We start from the raw sequence: 27,750 nt of genomic DNA on the forward strand, positions 1-27,750 counted from the left end.
GCACTTACAAGCCAATTAAATACTAAACAAAAAGGTAGCGTGCACGTATCAAAAATACAATGTGGTCAATCATGTTTGGTCTTGGGATAAGTCATGTTTGTACTGGTATGTCATGATATGCCTGAATGCAAGTCATGTTAATTTTCAAGATAATAGGGAAAAAAAATAGAAAAATAATACAAATTATAAAAAGGGAAGTGATTTCAGCATAAAAATGTTTTGATACACGCGCGCACCTAGCTTGTCTTTTAGTATTAAAGAGCTGTAAAAAGGTTATTATGATTCCCAAAAAGCAAGAGGGCGAGCCTTGGCGCAATGGTAAGGTTGCTCCATTGTGACCTGATGGTCATGGGTTCGAGTCACGGAAACAAAAACAGCCTCTCTGCAAAGCAAGGGTAAGGCTGCGTGCATCTAGCCCTCCCCAGACCCCGCAATGGCAGGAGCCTCGTGCACTGGGCCGCCCTTTTTATGATTCCCAAAAAGCACTTACAGTCCAATTAAATACTAAACGACAAGCTAGGAGCACGCATGTATCAAAACATGGTTGTGATGAAATCATTTCCCTTTTTTAATTTGTATGATTTTTCTATTTTTCCTTTTTTTTCCTATTATCTTGAAATTAACTCTGGCTCTTGATTGTAATCTAGTCTTAGCCCATGCCTTTACTCCTTTGCAGTCATAATTGGGTACACTGATGGTTCTGAGGTCGAGGATCGTGCTCTCCATCGAGGATTGAATCATCTTCCTTAATCAGATGGAGGGGAGTTTTGAAGTGGAAAGCGACTCTTTCAATACAATGTCCGCGGAGATCAACCAAATTCATTGATGAGATTGGAGCTGTTTTTGGGTAGGGTTATCTCCATTTTGCTCATTCCTAGAACCGCTAACTGTTTTGATGATCTTATTGTCTTCAAAAAAAAAAAAACATAATCATTTCAAACCCCCCGAGTCAATCATTGACTAGCTCCATTTTGGCCCTATTGACTCAATCAGAATCTCCTTTGACTCACCTAAGCAAACAAAAACTCGTCCCATCAATCAATGACTCCCCTTAATTGACTCTATTACCTTGGGCAATTTTTTGTATGGGTGCAAGTTATAAACATTGCATAAATCCTCTAAAAGAATTATTTAAGACTAAACAGACCTAGAGGCTTAATCCTAGCTCTTGACTGTAATCTACTTTTACCCCCTTGAAATGTACCAAACAAATCTTCTCTCTAAACCAAAATAACCAAATCCTGCAAAATCTATAAATATACTTCTACCCCAAAAGACCAATGCCCCACAGCTCTGATGTTTTGGCGTTGCCTTGTACATTGGGTAGAACTACTAGAAAGTTAGAAGCATTAAAGAATTCTTTTTCTGATCAGTTTCTCCATTAAAACAACCTATCAAAATTTTTTGAGAATCCCACTTTGTCGATCTTTTTGTTGAAGAGCAGTCCTCCATCAAATTCCATTGTGCATGATACTAATCATAGATTAGATCACTTAACTACTCAATTCTTCCTTCTCCGTCACACGCTGGTTCATTAATCATAAGCATGAATTCACGTAATATTCGTGTTATCTTCCTAGCAATACATCTTAGACTCCTTAAAGTGACCTTCCCACCAGACTCTGGTTTTCTTCATCATAAAATCCCAGTTCTTTTGCAAGAAAATCAAATTTCATGTAGATACTTTGTATTTCTCCATCCTTCGAATGTGAGGACTCCACTTGGATTATTTCTCTAGCATTCAAGGAGACCAACGTCCGAGCCTCCAATGATCAGAACTTTGATATCAAATCAGCACAAAAAGATTGTAGGAACAAAATTTGAACAAGAACTCATGATATATTCCACCTGCTGTTATTGCACTCGTTCCGAGAGCTTTAGCTGATGCCTCAGTATACATCCCATACAATACTTGCTTATGTAGACCAAAATAATAGTACCACATGGTTTACAAGTGCACAGGACCAAAAATACTGAACTAGGTCCAAAACAAAAACCAAAGTGAGAGGTACCTAAAGATAATCCAGAGAGCAAATAACACCAGGAAGAAGTAGCTATCAAGTGCAAGTGTTAGCGTCGTTCGGTCTAAAACACGATGAGTGTATGAGCACGTGCGCGCGCTTGTGTAAGTATATGTGCGGGCGTGCCAGCCTCTCTCTCGAGGCAAAAGCTCAGAAACTCAATTCGAGGGAGGTCAAAGACCAAAACGTTTTTGGCCACTGGGACTGGATTTTAGGTGATCGAGAAGAAGGGGGGAACGACACCTTCTTCCTTGGGCCCCTCTGCCTTTGCACATGTGGAAAGGACTCTTTAGGTGCAATGCGTGACGCTAAAGGCTAAAAAGAAAAGAGAGGGGGGGGGGGGGGGGGGGCGCTACACGCGCATGGTGCGGACAACACTTAGGCTCGAAAGACCGTTTGACTCAATCTACACAGCAAAACAGACACAGATCAGATGCCGGTAAGAAGGATAAACGAATTAAAGAGACAGACTCTATGAACTCTTCCTTAATCCGGGTACAAGCTATAGCTACGGAAAGTAAAAGGATACAGGTACCGGAAAAGTAAAGATAAAGTGCTAATACACGCTTACACTCTTTATAAAATTGTTTGCAACGATCTTGAATTAAATCATTTCAAGTCATTTGAATCGAAAACAAGCCTACAAGGGAGTCGTCCGTTTCAACATCTAAGAATTGATCCTACTAATCCCTTAAGATCATAAATCTGGCAAAGAACACGTTTATGCGATTTATAAGAGACTTAAATGAATTGGTATTTCGGGATTTCAACTGTTCTTTTAAGTGTTTCAATTTGTTTTTTTTAATGGCAAGAGAAAATTCATTGAAAGCGAGACTGAGGAGGTCCCAGAGAGTACAAAATAAAGAAAGGAACAAGATCCGGAAAAAATTACAGAAAACAAAGCAACTAGGGAGGAAGAAAATCAAAAAGCTCAATACAATCCCTAAAGACACCCTCTCTCTTGCTAGCTTGTCAGCCTCTCCATTCGCTGACCGCCTGAAGTGAATGAAGGAAATCAAGGATGATCCAATTCGATCCTAAATCTCATAAAAAAGAGCGTCGAATCTCCAAGGAGCAGAACAAGATCCTTTTAGCCACGTAATAACATTGAGTGAATCCCCTTCCACAACCACTTTATTAAGATCTGTATTATGAAGTAACTTGATGCCATGATGGATAGCACGAACTTCCGTCTCATTAGTGTCAGCCACACCAATAGGACCACTGAAAGCCCAGATTACAACTCCTTCATTCCTCAAAAGACCTCCAATACTCGTTGGCCCCAGATTCCCCAAACTTGAGCCATCAAAGTTAAGTTTGAGAATCCCATGGGAAGGAGGGGCCCAAACTTGGATAACTTTGGGATTGCTACTAGATGCCCAACAGATCTCTTTCCAACCATGCCACAATTCATATGCCGATACAAATCTGAAACCTTTTATGCTCCGTTTGGTTGCCGGGTTTTTTTTGTTCCTGGGAGTTTTGTGGGAGAGTAAGTTAAATTTTGGTCCCATCCCATGTTTGGTTGCCTTTTAGCACTAGGTTTATTTTAATCCCACTCTTGTAATGATTACTTGTGGGGTGAATTTTTTAATCCCACTTTTGTAATGATTGCCTTTTCATCCCATCCCAAGATAACCCCAGGAACAAAAATAAACTCAGGAACCAAAAATATGCTTGAGAAGAATTTTTTTCTACCCAACAGTTCAAGTAACCAAACAAAGGTTTTTTGTTTTCCCACCATATCTCCCAGGGTATTTTTTTCTCCCACATAACCAAACATGGGATTTTTATTTTACCAGGATACTTCCAGGACTTTTTTTTTCCCACCTATCTCCCAGGGTATTTTTTTTCTCCCACATAACTCCCGGGAACAAAAAAAACCTGGCAACCATACAGAGCATTAAAGTTTTCACCCAAGTTATGGTTAAGGCAACCACCTAATTGAAAAAAATTTGTGCTCCCTTCTTAAATCCCTTAAAGACCCTAGCATTTCGTTCCTTCCAAAGTACCCAAACTGTAGCTCAAAAGGACACACTCCACAGAGTTTTACCTTTCCTCTTCCATGGACTCTTCCATGGAGCCGCTGCCCAACAATCAAACAGGTCTACGAAAGAATTTGGGAACACCCATGCAATCCCAAAAGTGCTCAATAAACTACGCCAAACCTCCCTGGCCACCTTACAGTGAACTAGGAGGTGGTCCACTGATTCCCCCGCCTCGATGCATAGGGCACAATGATGTATAAGTAACATGTTCCTCTTTCTGAGGAAGTCAATGGTCTGAATTCTGCCGAGGATCGCCATCCACCCAAATAAACAAACCCTCAGCGGAGCTTTTATGTTACACACTTGGGCTACTTTGGAGGGACTGAGGCAAGGTAGAAGTTGGTGGTAAAATGATTTTACCGAGAATTCCCCACCTGAGATCCAAACCCAAATTCTTTTGTCTACACCATCCAACCTAATATAACACCTTTCTAGAATCTGCAGAAGCCTCCCCACCACTTCTAGCTCCCTATCAAAGAAATTCCTTCTAAAAGGAGGGCACCAAACCACACTATTATCAGTTCTACTAAAACAGTCTTTTACCATTACCTCCTTACCTGGTGCTAGAGCGAATAGCTGCAGAAATGACTCCTTCAACGGAACATCAGAACACCACTTGTCCTCCCAAAATCTAACTCTATCCCCAATGTATACTTTGAACTTTACTCCTTCCATAAACGTTTCTTTGAAGCACATCACATCTAGCCATATAATTCTCCTTGGCTTCCTAAACTTGTCCTCCGATTCCCAATGGCCTTTGCATGATCCATATTTGATTTCAATCACTTTCGCCAACAAATTATGTCCCTCCTCCCCAAATCTCCATAACCACTTCCCTAGAAGAGCTTGGTTGGTTTCCTTAATGCCTATAATTACAAGGCCATCAGCCTTGATGGGTTTACATACTTCCTCCCAACTTACAAACGGAATCCCTTTTTTATCATTCACCCCTCCCAAAGGAAACGCCTCTGAATTTTTTCAAGTCTCAGGATGATGCTCATAGGGCATTTGAAAATTGAAAGCTGATAGATGGGTATGTTAGCCAATACTGCCTTAATCAAGGTGAGTCTCCCCCCTGCCCTAGAAACCAAGTTTCTCTTCCAAGTTTCAAGCCTCTTCTCCACTCTATCAACGAGAGGTTCACAACTTTCTTTCTTAGGTTTAGCAACTCCCAAAGGCAACCCAAGATATGTCGACGGTAGAGAGTCAATCGAGCACCCCATAACACCTGCCAATACCCTTAAAGTCTCATCCTGAATGTTAATGCCAAAAACCCCTGACTTGTGGAAGTTCATTCTTTGACCCGTGATCATTTCGTAGCATCTAATGATGGCTTTTAAATTCACCACTTTGAGGAGATCCAGGGAACTAAATAGCAAAGTGTCATCCGCGAATTGTAGATGAGAAACCTCAAGTTGACCATCACCAATATCAAAGCCCTTGATTAGACCTCCCTCTTTGACCTTGTGTAATAATCTAGTCAAAGTGTCTGCTACAATCACAAATAGAAAGGGAGATAGAGGATCGCCTTGTCTCAACCCTCTGGAAGACTTAAAGAACCCTTTTGGTGATCCATTGACAATCACGGAGAACCAACCAAGCTGAGAGGAGATACACTTTCTAATCCAAACCCTCCATTTCGAACCAAAACCCATACGCCCAAGCAAGTAGTTAAGACAGTCCCATTCCACCCCATCATAGGCTTTTTCCATGTCTAGCTTGCACACAATTCCTTCCTTACCCATTTTAGAAAAGAAATCAATAATCTCATTACCAATCAATGAACAATCCATAATCTGCCTCTCATTTATAAATGCACAATGAGAAGGTGATACGATTTCCGGCAACACCTTTTGTAATCTCCCAGCTAGAACCTTGGCTAACACCTTGGTATAAGCAACCAACCAAGCTAATTGGCCTGAAATCGGATATCTTCAGACCACCCTTAACTTTGGGTACCAAGGTTATAACGTGGCTCCTGTGCCCTTATCCAATTCAATCCCCTGATAAAATTGTTGAAAAAAGACATTAAATCCTCTTTTACAAAGTCCCAACACTCCTGAAAAAGCCAAGCTAAAACCATCAGGCCAGGAGCTTTATTTCTTCCCAACAAAAAAACCCCTCTCTGCACTTCCTCCTCTGAAAATGGACGTTCTAGCAATTGTCTACCTTCTTCCAATAGACAAGCAATTGTCTACCTTCTTCCGATAGACAAGCAAACCCCATCCCCTCCAGGACACGACTGTGAAACAACCAATTACTCCAAAAGCTTAACCTGTTGGAGAAGGTGTTATTTAATCTTTTATACTTTAACACTCCCCCTCACGTGTGGCCCCTCGTTTAGGCCTACACGTGGCACATGTGGCCCCTCTTTTGGGTTTGGCCATTGAATGTGGATTTTTGACAACAAGGGGGCTTGAACCTAGGCATTTGCTCTGATACCATGTGAAACAACCAATAATTCCAAAAGCTTAAGCTGTTGGAGAAACTGTTATTTAATCTTTTATACTTTAACAACCACGAATCCTCCTTTCAGAAGCATATAATTCCTGGTAATAGTCAATGATTTATTTGGAATTCTCTCCTTATTGTCAGCCATCTCTTCATTCACTTGCAATGCTTCGATGTGGTTGCCTCTTCTCCTAGCTCTCGCCATGGCATGAAAATAGGCCGTGTTTTTATCACCCTCTTTTAACCATTTCACCCTAGATTTTTGCCTCCAAGATATCCCCTCTTGAAGGACCAATCGATTATGCTCTTCTTTTAAATGACCAACTTCCTCTTCTGCACTAGCTTCAGCAACTTCCTCCTTCTCAACTAACACTTTAATTCGAATTAGAAGTCACTCCTTTCTCATAGATGACTCCTCTCTTTCCAACACTTTCTTAGTTTTTTCTTCACATACCGAAGTTTAGACCCGATGATCACATATGCCGACCAAGATACCAACCCTGTCTTCCTTTAAATGACCAACTTCCTCCTTCTCAACTAACACTTTAATTCGAATTAGAAGCCACTCCTTTCTCACAGATGACTCCTCTCTTTCCAACACTTTCTTAGTTTTTTCTTCACATACCGAAGTTTAGACCCGATGATCACATCTGCCGACCGAGATACCAACCCTGTGTTCCACCCACCAAGCACCCAATTTTTCATCCATTTTGGGATACTCAACCAAGCAAGTATTTCAATTTGTTCATGGAGTAATTTTTGTAACAATCAATGATGCACTCTTTCCACATGTCATCAATTTCAGCCTTAATTCCATCAATTTCGCACCAAGCCAAGTTAAATCCAAATGGTTTAGTCTTGAAGTTTTAATCCTCTTAAAATAATAGAGGGTAATAGCAGAAAACAATTCTAGGGGAGCCATCATTCTGAACTCCAAGAATTCATCCTCCCAGGGGCGGAGCTACATGTACCATAAGCGGGGCAGCTGCCCCCCTTGAGTTGGCCAAACTCCTAAATAAGCCCAGCTCAATTGGTCCAGCCCCATTTAATGTCTATAAGTCTGCCCCCACCCCCTCTTTGAAATGTCTATAAGCCTGCTCCCCCCCCCCCCCCCCCCCCCCTTATATATAAATCCTGGCTCCGCCACTGCATCCTCCCAATCCTTTGAGATCATATATCTGTCCAAACCTGGCTCTATTTGGTTGCCAAAACGCTGGCTACACAAGGGGAGGGTTCGGGACTTGCCCGAGGGTTTTCAATAAGTGGTGGGTTCGGGACGGGCGGTTTGGGCTGGGTGGATGGGGCTAGGTGATGAGGACCCGGTCCCACAAGATCCGGCTAGCGAAAAAGAGGAAGAGTACCTATCCAAGGTGGAGTATCCAAAGACACTAAGAAGATCTGAGAGATTAAAGAACAAGAATCAAGTGAAAGCAAAGTGAGGGCTAGTGGCATCCTTGTAAATATAAGAGTCGTGATTGTGGTAGAAATGTAGTAGTTTGAGGTTAATTGTAGGGTTGTTGTTGTAATAAGGGGACCACTTGACATGTGGCGATCATTGATGAACCTCCAAGGGGACCAAATGCCATGTGTCAACTCATGGAGAACCTCCAAGGGACCACATGACATGTGTCATCCCATAAAGAACTTCCAAGAGGACCACATGACATGTGTCATCCCATAAAGAACTTCCAAGAGGACCACATGCCAAGTGTCACTCCATGAAAAACTACCTAATTTGGACCACCATTGGACATATCCTTTTGGCGACACGTAGCATTACAGCTCATCAGGGCTAGCTGTCACTGTGAAGGTTCTAGACACCTCCCTCCATCTATAAATAGAGGAGATGTCTCCCATTTTCGGAAGCTTTGGAGTGGGAGAAAACGAGGAGAGAGAGTAGTTCTCTGATTCCTAATGAGTCTTTGAGAGGGTTAAGAGAAGAGTACTCAAGTGAAGGTGGGAGAAAAGTCTTTGAGAGGCTTAAGAGAAGAGTACTAAAGTGAAGGTAGGAGAGAAGTCCCTTGGAAGATTCAGGTCCTTTTCTCCTCCTCCTTTCTCAGTTGTATGACCTGCTGGGATGAGTCTCTTTCTTTGATTGTCAGTCATTCTTGCTACACAGTTATAGATCTATTCCATTTTTTTGTCTTCTTCATACATCTTAAAAAGGTATACCAGAACCTAATTCCTATAGCATTTCATTTTTTTACTCGGTGGAATAACCAGATCAGAGACTATGTTTTGTTCTACTTCTAATATCCTAGACAATTGCTTCCTGTTCATTGATTCCAAAGCTGGATTACATCAATTCTAACTAGAATCATCCTAGATCTCCATACATCAGAGCCATTCACTCTCTTGATCATTGCCTTTGAATACTTGTGCCACTTCGAATGTGAGAACTTGAGGCATACTCCGAACCAGCAATAGTGGACTCTGCAACACTTACTGGCTGCGGAAATTGGTCTCTTTCCTGGATGGAAATACGGTTGAAGGGTACTGGCTGCGGAAATTGGTCTCTTTCCTGGATGGAAATACGGTTGAAGGGGGACATTCCAGCTATTGTTCTCTATATGAGAACAAAATTTCTTTAACATTAAAACTGGCAGCTACCACATTTAGCAGTTGAGCTACTCTCACACATATGGCACCACGGAGCGCTCCTGTGGCCGAGTTAGATGAAGAATTACCTAACTCATCTGTTTCAGCTTTGATGGAGCAACTCCAAAGATTGACAGAACAACAAGCTGAACAGTTCCGAACATTAACAGATAACCAAAATCAACAAGCCGAGCAACTCCGGGTGATGGCAGCTCACCAAGAGGAGTTGTCAGGAAGGCTTGACAGGATGAGCGTGCAGGGACATTCTCGCCATTACCCTTGGGGTATGAGGATGGCCGATGGTGGAGACGATGAGGAAGAAATTAAGACTCCTATGAGACGTGGCAGAACGGGTACAATCCCCCAAGGCGGCATCCGCCTCATTTTGACCCTCCATTTGTCCGCCATGATAACCAGTGGGAACACGGTTTAAAAATAGAGATCCCGGAGTTCGATCGTGGGAGAGAACCCGAGGATTTATTGGACTGGGAATCCATAGTGGAGGATACATTAGAACTCAAAGAGGAACGACCGATAAGGTCGTTCTCTTATTTGCGACACGCTTGAGAGGGCGCGCTTTGGCTTGGTGGCAAGCTGAGAAGTTCCGACGGCGCCAACTTGGAGAACCACCCATTTCTACATGGGAAATGATGCAGACGGAACTACGACGGGAATTTTTGCCGTATAATTTTGGCCACGAATTATATCAGCGCCTGCATAAGCTTGTGCAAGGACCAAAGTCTATGAGCGAGTACACCAATGAGTTCCGACAATTGGTTGCCCGTAATAAATTACTTGAGATGGAGGAACAATTGGTATCTAGTTATATTAGTGGCTTGAGGTTATCCATATATGATTCTTTAGTGGCACACTCCTTGCCAAGTGTCACCGAGGCCCAAAGTAACGCACAGGCTATTGAAGAGTCTCAACGATGAAACTCTTATAGTCGTTCATCTTATGGCGGACCCACAGTTTTGCCTAGGGCCAACTGTACTGCTAGCACTACTCTCCCACGAATGGTTCCCACCTCGGCCTCCACTAGTGCTTCACAACGGCCTATTACTAGAGCTCAGACTAGTGGCCCAGCAGCCCCAAATATAATAGTATCCAAGGCGACATTATATCTGAAGGCAACATAGTATCCAAAGTGACAGTGTTGCCGAAGGCAACATAGTATCCGAGGCGACATTGTATCCAAGGCGACAAAGAAAAAAGTATCTGAGGCAACATTGTATCTAAGGCGACATTATATCCGAAGGCAACGTAGTATCCAATGCGACCTTATTGTCGAAGGCAACATACTATCCGATGGAACATTGTATCCGAGGCGACTTTATATCCGAGACAACATTGTATCCGAGGCGACATAGTATCCTAAGCGACCTTGTATCCGAGAGCAAAATAATATCCGAAGGCAACATAGTATCCGAAGAGAAATTGAAGCCGAAGGCAACATATTATCCGAGGCGACGTTATACCTAAGGCAACATTGTATCCAGGGCGACATTGTATTCAAAGCGACCTTCTATCCGATAGGCAACATTATAATATCGCCTCAGATATAATAGTATCCGAGGCAAAATTATAAACGAAGGCAACATAGTATCCGAAGCGACATTGTAGCCAAAGGCAACATAGTATCCGAGGCTACATTATATCAGAGGCGACATTTTACCCGAGGCGACATATTATCCGAAGCGACCTTGTTTCTAAAAGAAAATACTATCCGAGGCTACATTGTCTCAAAGGCAACATTATACCCGAAGGCAACATAGTATCCGACGCGACATTTTAGCCGAATGCAACATAGTATCTGAGACGACGTTATATTCGAGGAAACATTGTATCCGAAGTGACCTTGTATCAGAAAGCAAAATAGTATCCGAGGCGACATTATATCCGAAGGAAAACATAGTATCCGAAGCGACATTGTAGCCGAAGGAAACATAGTATCCGAAGCGACAGTTTAGCCGGAGGCAACATAGTACCCGAGGCGACAATGTATCCGAGGCGACATTATATCAGAAGGCAACATAGCATCCGAAGCGACCTTGTATCCGAAAGAAAATACTACCCGAGGCGACATTATATCCGAAGCCAACAAAGTATCCAATGCGACATTGTAGCCGAAAGCAATATATAATCCGAGGCGACTTTATATCCGAGGCAACATTGTATCCGGGGTGACTTTGTATCCGAAGCGACCTTCTATCAGGAAGCAAAATAATATCCGAGGCTAGATTGTATCTGATGCGACATTATTTCCGAAGGCAACAGAGTACCGGAAGCGACATTGTAGCCGAAGGATACATAGTATCTGAGGCTACATTGTATCCGAGGCGACATTATATCCGAAGTAAACATAATATCTGAGGCGACATTGTAGACAAAGGGCAACATTATATCCGAGGCAACTTTATACCAGAGGTAAGTTTGTATCCGAGGCGACATTGTATCCGAAGCGACATTGTATCCGAGGCGACATTGTATCCGAAAGCAAAATAGTATCTGAGGCTACATTGTATCCGATGCGACATTATATCCGAAGTAAACATAATATCTGAAGCGACATTGTAGACGAGGGGCAACATTATATCCAAGGCAACTTTATACCAGAGGTAAGATTGTATCCGAGGCGACATTGTATCCGAAGCGACATTGTATCCGAAAGCAAAATAGTATCCGAGGCTACATTGTATCCGAGGCGACATTATATCCGAAGGCAACAGAGACCAAAATGACATTGTAGCCAAAGGCAACAAAGTATCTGCGGCTACATTGTAACCAACGCGACTTTATATCAGAGGCAACATTGTATCTGAGCCGGCATTGTATCGGATGGCGACATAGTTTCTGAAAGAAAAATAGTATCTGAGGCTACATTGTATCCGAGGCGACATTATTTCCGAAGTAAACATAATATCTGAGGCGACATTGTAGACGAAGGGCAACATTATATTCGAGGCAACTTTATAACAGAGGTAAGATTGTATCCGAGGCGAAATTGTATCCGAAGCGACATTGTATCCGAAGCGACATTATATCCGAAAGCAAAATAGTATCTGAGGCGACATTATATCCGAAGTAAACATAATATCTGAAGCGACATTGTAGACGAAGGGCAACATTATATCCGAGGCAACTTTATACCAGAGGTAAGATTGTATCTGAGGCGACATTGTATCCGAAGCGACATTGTATCCGAAAGCAAAATAGTATCCGAGGCTACATTGTATCCGAGGCGACATTATATCCGAAGCCAACAGAGACCGAAACGACATTGTAGCCAAAGGCAACAAAGTATTTGCGGCTACATTGTAACCAACACGACTTTATATCAGAGGCAACAATGTATCTGAGGCGGCATTGTATCCGAATGCGACATACTATCCGAAGCGACTTTGTATCCGAAAGCAAAATAGAATTCGAGGCTACATTATATCCGAGACGACATTATATCCGAAGGGAACATAGTATCCGAGGCTACATTGTATCCGACGTAACTTTATATCCGAAGGCGACATAGTATCCGAAGTGACCTTGTATCAGAAAGCAAAATAGTATCCGAGGCGACATTATATCCGAAGGAAAACATTGTATCCGAAGCGACATTGTAGCCGAAGGAAACATAGTATCCGAAGCGACAGTTTAGCCGGAGGCAACATAGTACCCGAGGCGACAATGTATCCGAGGCGACATTATACCAGAAGGCAACATAGCATCCAAAGCGACCTTGTATCCGAATGAAAATACTACCCGAGGCGACATTATATCCGAAGCCAACAAAGTATCCGATGCGACATTGTAGCCGAAAGCAATATATAATCCGAGGCTACTTTGTACCCGAGGCGACTTTATATCCAAGGTAACATTGTATCCGGGGTGACTTTGTATCCGAAGCGACCTTCATTAAGGAAGCAAAATAATATCCAAGGATAGATTGTATCCGATGCGACATTATATCCGAAGGCAACAGAGTACCGGAAGCGACATTGTAGGCGAAGGCAACATAGTATCTGAGGCTACATTGTATCCGAGGCGACATTATATCCGAAGTAAACATAATATCTGAGGCGACATTGTATACGAAGGGCAAAATTATATCCGAGGCGACTTTATACCAGAGGTAAGATTGTATCCGAGGCAACATTGTATCCGAAGCGACATTGTATCCCAGGCGACATTGTATCCGAAAGCAAAATAATATCTGAGGCTACATTGTAACCGATGCGAGATTATATCCGAAGTAAACATAATATCTGAAGCAACATTGTAGACGAAGGGCAACATTATATCCAAGGCAACTTTATACCAGAGGTAAGATTATATCCGAGACGACATTGTATCCGAAGCGACATTGTATCCGAAAGAAAAATAGTATCCGAAGCTACATTGTATCCGAGGCGACATTATATCCGAAGGCAACAGAGACCGAAACGACATTGTAGCCAAAGGCAACAAAGTATCTGCGGCTACATTGTAACCAACGCGACTTTATAACAGAGGCAACATTGTATCTGAGCCGGCAGTGTATCGAATGGCGACATAGTTTCTGAAAGAAAAATAGTATATGATGGTACATTGTATCCGAGGCGACATTATTTCCGAAGTAAACATAATATCTGAGGCGACATTGTAGACGAAGGGCAACATTTATTCGAGGCAACTTTATACCAGAAGTAAGATTGTATCCGAGGCGACATTGTATCCGAAGCGACATTGTATCCAAGGCGACATTGTATCCGAAGCGACATTATATCCGAAAGCAAAATAGTATCTGAGGCTACATTGTATCCGAGGCGACATTATATCCGAAGTAAACATAATATCTGAAGCGACATTGTAGACGAAGGGCAACATTATATCCGAGGCAACTTTATACCAGAGGTAAGATTGTATCCGAGGCGGCATTGTATCCGAAGCGACATTGTATCCGAAAGCAAAATAGTATCCGAGGCTACATTGTATCCGAGGCGACATTATATCCGAAGGCAACAGAGACCGAAATGACATTGTAGCTAAAGGCTACAAATGATTTGCGGCTACATTGTAACCAACGCGACTTTATATCAGAGGCAACATTGTATCTGAGGCGGCATTGTATCCGAAGCGACTTTGTATCCGAAAGCAAAATAGTATTCGAGGCTACATTGTATCCGAGACGACATTATATCCGAAGGTAACATAGTATCCGAGGCTACATTGTATCCGAAGCGACATTGTATCCGAGGCGACATTGTATCCGAAAGCAAAATAGTATCTGAGGCGACATTATATCCGAAGGAAAACATAGTATCCGAAGCGACATTGTAGCCGAAGGAAACATAGTATCCGAAGCGACAGTTTAGCCGGAGGCAACATAGTACCCGAGGTGACAATGTATCCGAGGCGACATTATATCAGAAGGCAACATAGCATCCAAAGCGACCTTATATCCGAAAGAAAATACTATCCGAGGCGACATTATATCCGAAGCCAACAAAGTATTCGAAGCGACATTGTAGCCGAAAGCAATATATAATCCGAGGCTACTTTGTATCCGAGGCGACTTTATATCCAAGGCAACATTGTATGCGGGGTGACTTTGTATCCGAAGCGACCTTCTATCAGGAAGCAAAATAATATCCGAGGCTAGATTGTATCCGATGCGATATTATATCCAAAGGCAACAGAGTACCGGAAGCGACATTGTAGCCGAAGGCAACATAGTACCAGAGGCTACATTGTATCCGAGGCGACATTATATCCGAAGTAAACATAATATCTGAGGCGACATTGTAGACGAAGGGCAACATTATATCCGAGGCAACTTTATACCAGAGGTAAGATTGTATCCGAGGCGACATTGTATCCGAAGCGACATTGTATCTGAGGCGACATTATATCCGAAAGCAAAATAGTATCTGAGGCTACATTGTATCATATGCGACATTATATCCGAAGTAAACATAATATCTGAAGCGACATTGTAGACGAAGGGCAACATTATATCCAAGGCAACTTTATACCAGAGGTAAGATCTTATCCGAGGCGACATTGTATCCGAAGCGACATTGTATCCGAAAGCAAAATAGTATCTGAGGCTACATTGTATCCGAGGCGACATTATATCCGAAGGCAACAAAGACCGAAATGACATTGTAGCCAAAGGCAACAAAGTATCTGCGGCTACATTGTAACCAACGCGACTTTATATCAGAGGCAACATTGTATCTGAGCCGGCATTGTATCGTATGGCGACATAGTTTCTGAAAGAAAAATAGTATCTGAGGCTACATTGTATCCGAGGCGACATTATTTCCGAAGTAAACATAATATCTGAGGCGACATTGTAGACGAAGGGCAACATTATATTCGAGGCAACTTTATACCAGAGGTAAGATTGTATCCGAGGCGACATTGTATCCGAAGCGACATTATATCCGAAAGCAAAATAGTATCTGAGGCTACATTGTATCCGAGGCGACATTACATCCGAAGTAAACATAATATCTGAAGCGACATTGTAGACGAAGGGCAACATTATATCTGAGGCAACTTTATACCAGAGGTAAGATTGTATCCGAAGCGACATTGTATCCGAAAGCAAAATAGTATCCGAGGCTACATTGTATCCGAGGCGACATTATATCCGAAGGCAACAGAGACCGAAACGACATTGTAGCCAAAGGCAACAAAGTATTTGCGGCTACATTGTAACCAACACGACTTTATATCGGAGGCAACATTGTATCTGAGGCGGCATTATATCCGAACCGACTTTGTATCCGAAAGCAAAATAGTATTCGAGGCTACATTGTATCCGAGACGACATTATATCCGAGACAACATTGTATCTGAGGCGACATTGTATCCGAATGCGACATAGTCTTCAGAAAGACTTTGTATCCGAAAGCAAAATAGTATCCGAGGCTATATTGTATGCGAGACGACATTTTATCTGAAGGAAACATAGTATCCGAAGCAACATTGTAGCCGAAGGCAACATAGTATCCGAGGCTACATTGTATCCGAGGCAACATTGTATTCGAAGCGACCCTGTATCCGAAAGCAAAATAGTATCCGAGGCTACATTGTAATTGAGGCGACATTATATCCGAAGGCAACATAATATCTGAAGCGACATTCTAGTCGAAGAGCAACATTGTATCCGAGGCAACTTTATATTCGAAGCAACATTGTATCCGAAGCGACATTATAGCCGAAGGCGACATAGTATCCCAAGCGACCTTGTATCCGAAAGAAAATAAAATCCGACGCTACATTGCATCCGAGGCGACATTATATCCGAAGGCAACATAGTATCCGAGGCAACAATATATTTGAAGGAAACATTATAATAGCGCCTCGGATATAATAGAATCTGATGTGACATATGTGAAGGCAACATAGTATACGAGACTATACAGTATCTGAGGCGACATTTTATCCGAAGCGACATTATATCCGAAGGCGACATAGTGTCCGAAGCGACCTTGTTTCCAAAAGAAAATACTATCCGAGGCTACATTATCTCCAAGGCGACATTATAGCCGAAGGCAACATAGTATCCGAAGTGACATTTTAGCCTAATGCAACATAGTATCCAAGGCTACATTGTATCCGAAGCGACTTTATATTCGAGGCAACATTGTATCCGAAAGTGACATAGTTTCCGAAGCAACTTTCTATTCGAAAGCAAAATAGTATCCGAGGCTAAATTGAATCCGAGGCGACAATATATCCGAAGCGACATTGTAGCTGAAAGCAACATAGTATCCGAGGCTACATTGTATCCGAGGCGACACTGTATCCAAGGCGACATAGTATCCGAAGCGATCTAGTATCCAAAAGAAAATAGTATCTGAGGCAACATTGTCTCTAAGGCGACATTATATAAGAAGGCAATGTAGTATCCGATACGACCTTGTTGCCGAAGGCAACATAATCTCCGAGGCGACATAGAATCCTAAGCGACCTTGTATCCGAAAGCAAAATAATATCTGAAGCGACGTTATATCCGAAGGCAACATAGTATCCGAAGCGAAATTGTAGCCGAAGGCAACATAGTATCCGAGGCGACATTGTATTCGAAGCGACCTTTTATCCGATAGCCAAATAGTATTTGTGGCTACCTTGTATCCGAGGCGACATTATATTCGACTACAACATAGTATCCTAAAGGACATTGTAGCCGAAGGCAACATATTATCCGAGGCTACATTGTATCCGAGACAACTTTATATCCGAGGTAACATGGTATTTGAGGCGACATTGTATCCGAAAGCCACATAGTATCCGAGGCGACCTTACAACCGGAAGCAAAACAGTATCCAAGGCGACATTATATTCGAAGGCAACATAATATCCAAGGTGACATTGCAACCGAAGGCAACATAGTATTCGAGGCTACAATATATCCGAGGCGACTTTATCTCCGAGGAAACATAATATCCGAACCGACATTGTAGCAGAAGGCAACATAGTATCCGAGGCTACATTATATCCAAGGCAACATCATATGCGAAGGCAACCTACTAACCAAAACGACATTGTAGCCGAAGGCAACATAGTACCCGAGGCTAAATTGTATCTGAGGCAACATAACCTTGTTTCTGAAAGCAAAAAAGTATCTGAGGTAACATTGTATCAGAGGCGACATTATATCCGACTGCAACATAGTATCCGAAGCGATATTGTAGCCGAAGGCAACATAGTACCCGAGGCGACATTGTATCGGATGGCGACATAGTTTCTGAAAGAAAAATAGTATCTGAGGCTACATTGTATCCGAGGCGACATTGTATGCAAAGGAAACATAATATCCGAAGCGAAATTGTAGACGAAGGGCAACATTGTATCCGAGGCAACTTTATATCAGAGGTAAGATTGTATCCGAGGCGACATTGTATTCAAAGCCGACAATGTATTCGAAGCGACCTTGTATCCGAAAGCAAAATAATATCCGAGGCGACATTATATCCAAAGCGACATTGTAGCCGAAGGAAACATAGTATCCGAAGCGAGATTGTAGCCAGAGGCAACATTGTATCCAACGCGACATTATATCAGAAGGCGAAATAGTATCCGAAGCGACCTTGTATCCGAAAGAAAATACTATCCGTGGTGACCTTATATCCGAAGGCAACATAGTATCCGATGCGACAATGTAGCCGATGGCAATATAGAATCCGAGGCTATATTGTATCCGACGTGACTTTATATCCGAGGCAACCTTGGATCCGGGGCGACTTTCTATCCGAAAGCGACATAAAATCCAAAGCGACCTTCTATCCGAAAGCAAAATAGTATCCGAGGCAACAAAGTTCCCGAAACAACATTATAGCCGAAGGCAACAAAGTATCTGCGGCTACATTGTAACTAAGGCGACTTTATATCTGAGGCAACATTGTATCTGAGGCGGCATTGTATCCGAAGGCGACATACTATCCGAAACGACTTTGTATCCGAAAGCAAGTATTCGAGGCTACATTGTATTCGAGACGACATTATATCCGAAGGCAACATAGTATCTGAAGCGATATTGTACCCGAAGCCAACATAGTATCCGAGGCTATATTGTATCCGACGCAACTTTATATCCGAAGCAACATTGTATTCGAGGCGACATTGTATCCGAAGCGACCTTGTATCCGAAAGCAAAATAGTATCCGAGACGACATTATATCCGAATGCAACATAGTATCCGAAGAGCATTGTAGCCGAAGGCAACATAGTACCCGAGGCGACTTTATATCCAAGGCAACATTGTATCTCAGGCGACATTGTATCCGAAGCGACCTTTATCCGAAAGCAAAACAGTATTCGATGCGACATTATATCCGAAGCGACATTGTAGCCGAAGGGCAACATTGTATCCGTGGCGACTATATATCAGAGGCAAAATTGTATCCGGGGCGACATTGTATCCGAAGGCAACATAGTATCCGAAGCAACATTGTAGCCGAAGCAACATAGTAGCTGAGGCTACATTGTATCCGAGGCAACATTGTATCTGATCCTACATTGTATCCGAGACGATATTGTATCCGAAGGGAACATTGAATCCGAGGCGACTTTGTAGCCCAAGGGAAACATTGTATCCGACGCAACTTTATATCCGAGGCAACATTGTATCCGAGGCAACATTGTATCCTAAGGCGACATTGGATCCGAAGCGACCTTGTATCCGAAAGTAAAATAGTATCTGATGCTACATTGTATCAGAGGCGACATTATATCCGAAGCAACCTTGCATCCGAAAGCAAAATAGTATCTGAGGCAACATTATATCCGAAGCAACCTTGCATCCGAAAGCAAAATAGTATCCGAGGCGACATTATATCCGAAGGCAGCATAGTATCTGAAGCAACATTGTAGCCGAAGGGCAACATTGTATCCGATGCTACTTTATATCCGATGCCACATTGTATCCGGGGCGACATTGTATCTGAAAGCGACATAATATCCGAAGCAACCTTCTATCTAAAAGCAAAATAGTATATGTGGCTACATTGTATCCGAAGGCAACATAGTATCCAAAGCGACATTATATCCGAAGGCAACATAGTATCCAAAGCGACATTGGAGCCGAAGGCAACATAGCATCCGAGGCAACATAGCATCCGAGGCGACATAGTATCTGAAGCGACCTTGTATCCGAAAGAAAATAGTATCTGGGGCTACATTGTATCCGAGGCGACTTTATATCCGAGGTAACATTGTATCCGAGGCGACATTGTATCCAAAGGCGACATAGTATCCGAAGCGACCTTGTATCCGAAAGAAAATAGTATCCGAAGCGACATTGTAGCCGAAGGCAACATAATATCCGAGGTTACATTATATCCAATGCGACTTTATATCCATAATTTCCTCCCACTTAAGGATGTGTCTTTGTGTGTAGTCTAAGCCTCCATATTTGATGAATTTCACTCTTTGATAGTTCCCTACATCACTCGTGTTGATATGCTTGATAATGCTTAAGAGCTCATCCATGCAATCTATATGAACTTTAAATGAATTTGTATAGCAGGAATTTAGCTTCTCCTTAAAGTATTCTAGTTTGCCCATAAAGTTTATCATTCTAACCATCAATTCTCCACTCTTTCCGCCAGTTATCAATTCCAATTTCAATTCCACGAATTTCGTGCCATGCCAAGTTAAGTCTAACTGGTATACTCTTGAAGTTTTGCTCTTTCGAAAATCATAGAGGACAATGGTCAAAAACCAGTCTAAGGAGAGCCATCACTCCAATCTCCAAGAATTGATCGTCCCAATGCTTGAGATCATAATAAATCTATCCAAGCCGCTAAAGATTGAATGTAACTAACTATTGGTTCAAGTGAATCTCACACCATCCTTTGGCAAGTTAATAGGTTTTTGATCTTGAATAAAGATTGACTTGCTTCCGACTACTAATCGTGTATCTCATACCATTCTTTGGCAAGTTAATAAGTTTTTGATCTTGAATAAAGATCGACTGCTTCCTACTACTAGTCGCGTATGTCATGCTTTTCTCATGAGTGAATCCGGCAGTGTTAATCACTTCCCCAATACATCACAGAAGATTTCATGTTGCAACTGTACCCAGTTACATCCATAGGCGATCCCTTCTTCTCGTGTAGACCCCAGTTAGAATCCATTTGAAATTGTTTACAATCTTCTTCAATCAAATCATTTCCCAACATCTTGAATCGAATCTGTGCTAAGAATTTTTCGGGGTGATGGCCCACTGCAATCACTGTATTTTTCTTTTTTGAAACTAATCATTGTATCTTTCTTCTAGATAATAATTATGTCATCCTTTAGCCATGTAGCATGTGATTTTTGTGTCCAACTAACTTCTTCCCAAGTAAGGATGTGCCTTCGTATATTTCCTAATCCTCCATGTATAACTGAGCTTCACTCTCTGATGTCTCTTTTTTCGCTCATTGTGTCAATATGCTTGATCATGCATAAGAGCTCATCCAAGTGATTTGTACAAGTTTTAAATGAATTGGTATTCTAGGATTTTAGCTTGTCCTTAAAGTAATAATGTTTGAACATGGAGTGTAATATTTGAACCATCAATTTTGGACTCTTCTTGGTTACCAATTCAAGTCTCAATTCTAGGGATTTCACACCGAGCAAAGTTAAATATGAATGGTTTACTCTCAAAGTTTTGATTCTTTGAAAATAGTAGAGTACAATGGTGGAAAACAAGTCTATGGAGTGTCATCATTCGAACCTCTAAGAATTGATCTTCCCAACCCTTCGAGATCAAAAATCTGGCCAAGCCGCTAAAGATTGAAGAGAACTGATTGTTTCTCCAAGCGTATCTCACACTATCCTTTAGGATGTAAATAAGTTCATGGTCTTGAGTAAAGTTTGATAGCATCCTACTGTTAGCCGTGCACTTGCCCCCATTACTTTTATAATGGCCGAATCTAGTAGTGTTGATCTCTTCCCAAATACATAATGAAAGATTTCATCTTTGATTGAACCCAGATAAATCTATACATGGTGATCCCTTCCTCTTGTGTCAACAGAATAGTAAACCCTAAGTTGAAATCCATTTGAAATTATTTGCAATTATCATGAATTGAAGCATTTCCTGTCAGACAGAATAGAATTGAGACTGAGAATTTTCCAGTGTGATGGCCCACTGCTCTTTATTTGTATATTTCTCCCTGGTAGTAATTATGCCATCCTTGAGCCATGTAGCATGTGATTTTTATCTCCAAGTAATTCATGACGGATTGTTTTGGTTGCAAGTTGCAACTGTCGCAACAAATTCCTCCGCTTTTTCTTTTCCTCTGAGGCAAAGCATGTTTAAGAAATGACAACATGGAGAGAGTTGGTTTTGTTTGTCTAATCAACTTTCTTGATCTCTAGGACAATTGGTATGATTGATAACTAAAAAATACACTTTGGAATCTAAACTAAGAATTGGGTTCTGTCAAAAAACACTGGAATGAATGGAAGGGAGGATAAACTGAGTGTGGGAATGTCTGAGATCCAACCTCATGGCTGCAACACAGCAATATCCCAAAAAAATCCTCCTTTAAATCCAAGTTTGATAAAACTTGCCTACTTTCTCTCAATCAAGCTTGATTATTTTGAAGTTTCAGTGAAGTTTCAAATGGAAGAAGGGTGGCTGCAATACTTAGATGTCAAAGGGCTTGGTTGATACTAATGATTGCACGGTACCTGAAAATCCGTCAAGGATTGGGCCCCCAACAATATGTTATGGCCTGTACAGTTAAGCCCAAGTCTTAAAAGGAAACAATTGACAAAAATTGAAAAGTTGATATGAACTACACTTTGTAAATGCCTATGGCGATTTGTCTGTGAATGTATGCTAAAGTCTATCCAAATTCTCCCATATACATTGACCATCTTGCATTGGCCTTGGTCTTTGACTGCTCTAGTTGTCTTATCTAGATGAACTCAAACCCATGGAAGAAATAACTCTGTTATCATCAGATGTCTTACAGCAGAACATAACGAAAAATGAATTGACATATTATGAAAAGAGAAAAAAAGAGTAGGCATGTCCACAGAAGTAAAACACAAACCCATGTAAGAAACAACCCTATTATCATCAGATGTCTCACAGCAAAACATAACAAAAAATGCATTGACATATTATGGAAAAAAAAATACTAGGCATGGTGTTGCATTTCGTCCGAAAAGAGACATCAAAGCTATACTTGGATGCATAAAAGAAAATAAAAGGAAGATGGCCAAAAAAGGGTGACATTTTACCTAACTTCACCTTCTAATATAAAGATATGAGGCTAGAATTCACGATAAATATTTTGTAAAAGAAAATTTAAAAGAACAGAAAAAAAATGATAAGGAAAGATAGTGATTGGATAGTAGCACAAAACCTCTGGTGATTGAATCTTGGTGTTCCGTGGGAGAAATTAATCCTGAAACATAAAACAGTGCAAATCATCGAAGAGGTCAAAAACATATATCCTACTAGCAGCATGGAGTCATAAACTGAACCAATTGCAACATCAGACCTGAGTGATAAGATAAAAATCAGATAAAACCCCTTTTTTTAATGATGCTAAAGGTGAGATAAAATCCTAAAAATTCAAACTGACTCTCTCAATTCTGAAACCTAGAAATCCTACATAGAATGAAAAGAAAGAACCAAAAATCAGTGCTGATCAAACAAAAAAATCATTGTTGTTGCAAAATTCAAGAAAGAACCAAAAACCAATGCTGATCAAACAAGAAATTCCCATGAGTTATCAAAGAACAGAAAGAACGAAAAAGGAATTCACCATCAGACGAACCCAAAAATCGGCGTTGCAGAACAAAGGAAAGGAAATGGACATGAAGAAACCCTAATTCCCCAAAACCTGAAAACATCCAAAATTAAATCCCCACAAAACCTGAAAAATAAAATCATCAGAACACACAAATGAGAAAGAAAAGTGCCTCTGAAACTCTCTTTCTCCAGACCAGAAATCAAATCTAACAACCGAAACCCTAACCAGAGAGAGACAGAGAGAGAGAGATCAAGTGTTTCAGAAAACCTAACCCAAAAGGACAAAACAAAGCGATCGGGCAATTCAGAAACCTATAACCCAAAACAAAGAAGATCAAGCGTTTCAGAAAACCTAACCCAAAACGAAGAGATCAAGCGTTTCAGAAACCCACCCTAAACCAAAACAAAGAAGTTCAAGCCTTTCAACAACCGTAGAGGAGATGTTTCTTTTGAATGGTAAATAAGAGATGTTATTACCACGATTACATCTTTTAAACCATTTTCTTCTCCCAAATAACTTCTCAAATCAGTTCAACTCTCTATAATGTCCTTTTTCAGAAGAAAAAAATCCTAAGAAATTCTACCCATCTCCCCATCATTACACACCTGAAAATACTTCCATGAATCAAAAGGAACAAAATCAATCACAGAAACCGCATTCTGATCACAAAACCAGGTCAAAATAAAAAAAATTAGGTTTCTGTAACCTAAAAACACATGAAATTGAAAGAGAAAAAGGAAACCCTACCTGGAATTCCCGGGATCTTCGGTGCTAAGAGGCACGATTTCTCTGTACAAAGTTGTTCGATTTCTCGTCGCCATGGAGAGAGAAGAAAAAAACGAGAGGGAATAAAGAATTAGGGTTTTGTGTATATAGAGAATGGTCTGATTACAGATCAAACAGATCTGTATACAGATCAAACAGATCTGTAGATGAATATTCTTCTACATGAGGTTTTTTTCATTTTCTGGGAAAGAAATAAAGCGAAAAAGGGTTAGGGTTTTCGGGAAGGAGGAAAAAAAATGAGATTTGATTTTAGGGTTAGGGTTTGACAGAGGCGGAATACGAAATGGATTTTTGCATTTTTTTTAGGGTTTTCTGAGGAACAGGTAGAGAGATAGAGAGCAAAAAAGTAAGAGAAAGAGGGGGGAAATCAGAGGAATCGATGAGGATCCGATTGTATATACAGAGGAACAAAGAGGAGAAACGATTCTGATAAAATGATGAGAGAGAGAGAGAGAGCGAGATTTTTTTTTTCTTCGGGGATGAACAGAGGCGGAATAGGAAATGGGCTCTTGTATTGCTGAAGAAGGAAGCTGTTAATCCAGCTCAGCACTCGAAAAAAAGGAAACTTTTACAAACCAGCTCAGTGCTCTCACGTGGTGCACAACGACCGACATTCTCAATGAACACGTGTGTAGTTTATAACCGTAGATCGGATAAATTATCATCTCGTGGTTCATAAATCCTCGGTTGTTAAAAAGAGACGGTCAACTGAATGCATATAGGGAGGGGTGTTTTAGTAAAAATACGGGCTTGCAATATTCAAATTACTTAAGCGGGAAGATCGTTTTAGAAACCACAACGGCTCTCTTGTCCGAACTAGGGGTGTCAACGGATCCACTTCGGGTCGGATCCACCTATGTCACAGTCACGATCCATTCAAATTCCTTATCGGTCGGGCCGGAGTCGGATTGTTCTTCGGATCCTACTTTCCACGTCATGATCACGATCCATTTTAATTCGAACCGTCCATCGGAGTGTCCTATAATGTCCCACTAAGCTAAGTAAACAATTAATTTTTTTAAAAAGTGATAGAATTGCAGTCCACTATTAGTGTGTCTCTATACATTTTCTTCAACTAAATTAAAATTTTATCTATGTTTAATCTATGTGTATAATAATGCTTGTAAACAATAAAACTAATCAAAATTACAACTTAGCTTATGATGCATAAAGAACAAAACCCCTCTCTCTCTTCCTTCGTGAACGTATGAAACGAAACGACTGAAATAAGTGAAATCGCATTCCCATCCGATTCATTAAGTAATAAGAGAGGTTTTGACCAAAATGCCCTTCATAGAACGGTTAGCATTAACAAAATTTGGAGGGTATTTTTGTAAACCATTTCGGATCGTGACTATCCAATGGGCATTTGTGGCATGCCCATACACAATCCAAAATTTTTCGGATCTCAAATTTGATGATCCGAAATATGCCCATGGATCCTATTCATATGTTTAGATCCCGTTCATTAACGTTCGGATTCGGACGATCCATCGGACCGTCTAGATCCATTGACACCCCTAGTCCGAACGTCTTTGCCTTTCCCACGTGGATGACACGATCTAAGCACCCGTGATAAAGGTAACTTCTTCCCACACGACATTTTATTGGATCACCCCCTTGTAGGAAGGGTGTCAATTTTGGCTCGGGTACGGAGGCCCGCTCGAGCTTGGCTCGAAAAAAGCTCGGATTCGAGCTCGGCTCGAATCCTTAATGAGCCGAGCCGAGCCGGCTCATCAGGCTCGTTAAGCTTAACGAGCCGAGCCTAATTTAGGCCAGACTCGGCTCGTTAAGGCTCGTTAAGAATTTAATATATTTAAATATATATTATATATTAATTTATACATTAAAAGGGTTGTCCAGGAAGTGAAAGGGGGGGCAAAATATGTCACTTCATTTTTGGAACCCCATTTGTTACTAGGACCACCCCCCATAGTGTAAAAAAAAGTAGTCAAATTACACTAGTAGGGCTGTCCAGGGAAGATGAGAGGTGTGAACATAATATAATCCGAGCTCGGTAAGGCTCGCGAGCCTGGCCGAGCCTGACCAAGCCGAGCCGAGCCCGAGCCTGGTTCGAGCCCGAGCCGAGCCGAGCTTTTGAGCTTAACGAGCCGAGCCGAGCCTGGCCAAGCTCGGCTCGGCTCGTTTACACCCCTAGTCAAAAAGCATTAAAGTCTACCCCAATTCACGTTACAAGTCCTATTGGGGGTGAGGGGGGAGGGGCGAAAAAATCATCTCCCTTTTTACTGGGGCCTACATCTTCCTGGCTTTGAGAATCAGTTCTGTTGATCTGAGTGGCAACTAACAATTTGATCAGATAATCTAGACCATTGATCCTTTGACCATGGAAAATGACTCGACAAATTATATGGGTACTCTCCTAGTAAGAAAATCCTCATAAAATAGGCAATTACAAGGGGGCGTGTGTATGTGGGTCCATTGGGTGTGGGTGTGGGCCCACTTGCTAGGCAACATGAAGACAACGTAACGAAATGTTCTTTTCTAATTTTTCAGTTATGAAAACCAACAAGTTTTGTGAAAAAAAATAAACTTTTCCAGCAAGTTTGTGAAAAAAGAGGAAATACTTGTCTAACTCTTTATTTATAAACCCAGCGGGCTCAAATCATATGCCCAACAAAGATCCCACACTATTCAGAAAATTGAGGCTTGCAAATATCAATTATGTAAAGTCATTCCTTGAATGTGATTAATTGGATGACCAGAAGAGAGAAATACTCCTTGAGTTGTGCATTATAAGATTTTAATAAATGTGGCAATGGATCTGTGTAGTAGGATAGTTGTTTTGAGAAACGAACACAATGCTCATCATAAGTCCAAAAGTGACTATTTGTCATAAAATTAAACATGATTTTGAGTCCAGTAATGTTTTTTACTCAAAAATTGATTCTCAAAGCCGAAAACAAACATGGACTAAGTGAATTATATGGTACGCTGATGTTTAAAAAAAAAAAAAAAAGAATTCGATGGAATCCAATCCAAAAAAATCAATGAAATCAGTGGAATTTTTATTTAATTAGAATAAAAATTCTATTTTTAACAACTGGCCCAGATGATTTGCGCAGATCTGACCATTGGATCTAAATTATAGAACATGAATTAATATCTTGCTTGTAACTGTATATATTGTTCTACTACTTGAGAAGAATTCCACTCCTTTATGTTCAGTTTTCTTGCATTAGTCTAAGCCACATCCAGTCCATGCCTTTTAATTTTCTTCCCATATTAACATTCCACTTTCTAATAGACCAGCAGTACAGTCCACATTCAGTTTGAAATAAACTCCTACCTCTATTTTTTTTTTTTTTTTGAATGGTTCAACTCCTTCCTCTGTTACGACTTGCAAAAACTGAAACTGAACTATAGTGAGCAATTTGTACCTAAACGATGAGAATGAGACGAGCAAAGAAACATACCATAGCAATACATGATATGCTCACGGCATTGGTGGGAGTAGACGGGAGTCGGGTGCAATGACGGCCTCTTGCACAAGTTTCGTAGAGTTATTAGGATCAGGACCCCAAAGGAACTCGCTCATGTTAGGTGTCTCAACAAATGACATGGTGAACTCTCCCACCTTCT

At 41.2% G+C, this 27,750-nt stretch overlaps 1 protein-coding gene across 4 annotated transcripts in view; it reads right to left on the bottom strand.

The window, feature by feature from the left end:
* Window positions 1–24,677, bottom strand: part of LOC143856716 (uncharacterized) — a 34,932-nt gene extending 10,255 nt beyond the window's left edge. For all 4 annotated transcript variants that reach the window (XR_013238304.1, XM_077366989.1, XM_077366990.1 and 1 more), the window contains exons 1-2: window positions 24,112–24,677; window positions 22,972–23,013 (exon numbers count right to left, since the gene is read on the bottom strand). The gene's annotated coding sequence lies outside the window, so the exon portion shown is untranslated. The remainder of the gene's footprint in view (window positions 1–22,971; window positions 23,014–24,111) is intronic.
* Between the last annotated feature and the right edge of the window lie 3,073 nt (window positions 24,678–27,750).

The sequence above is a fragment of the Tasmannia lanceolata genome, unplaced genomic scaffold (genome assembly GCF_043159265.1).
Source record: "Tasmannia lanceolata isolate RefF3 unplaced genomic scaffold, GAP_Taslan_0.1 ptg000023l, whole genome shotgun sequence".
Lineage (NCBI taxonomy): Eukaryota > Viridiplantae > Streptophyta > Magnoliopsida > Canellales > Winteraceae > Tasmannia > Tasmannia lanceolata.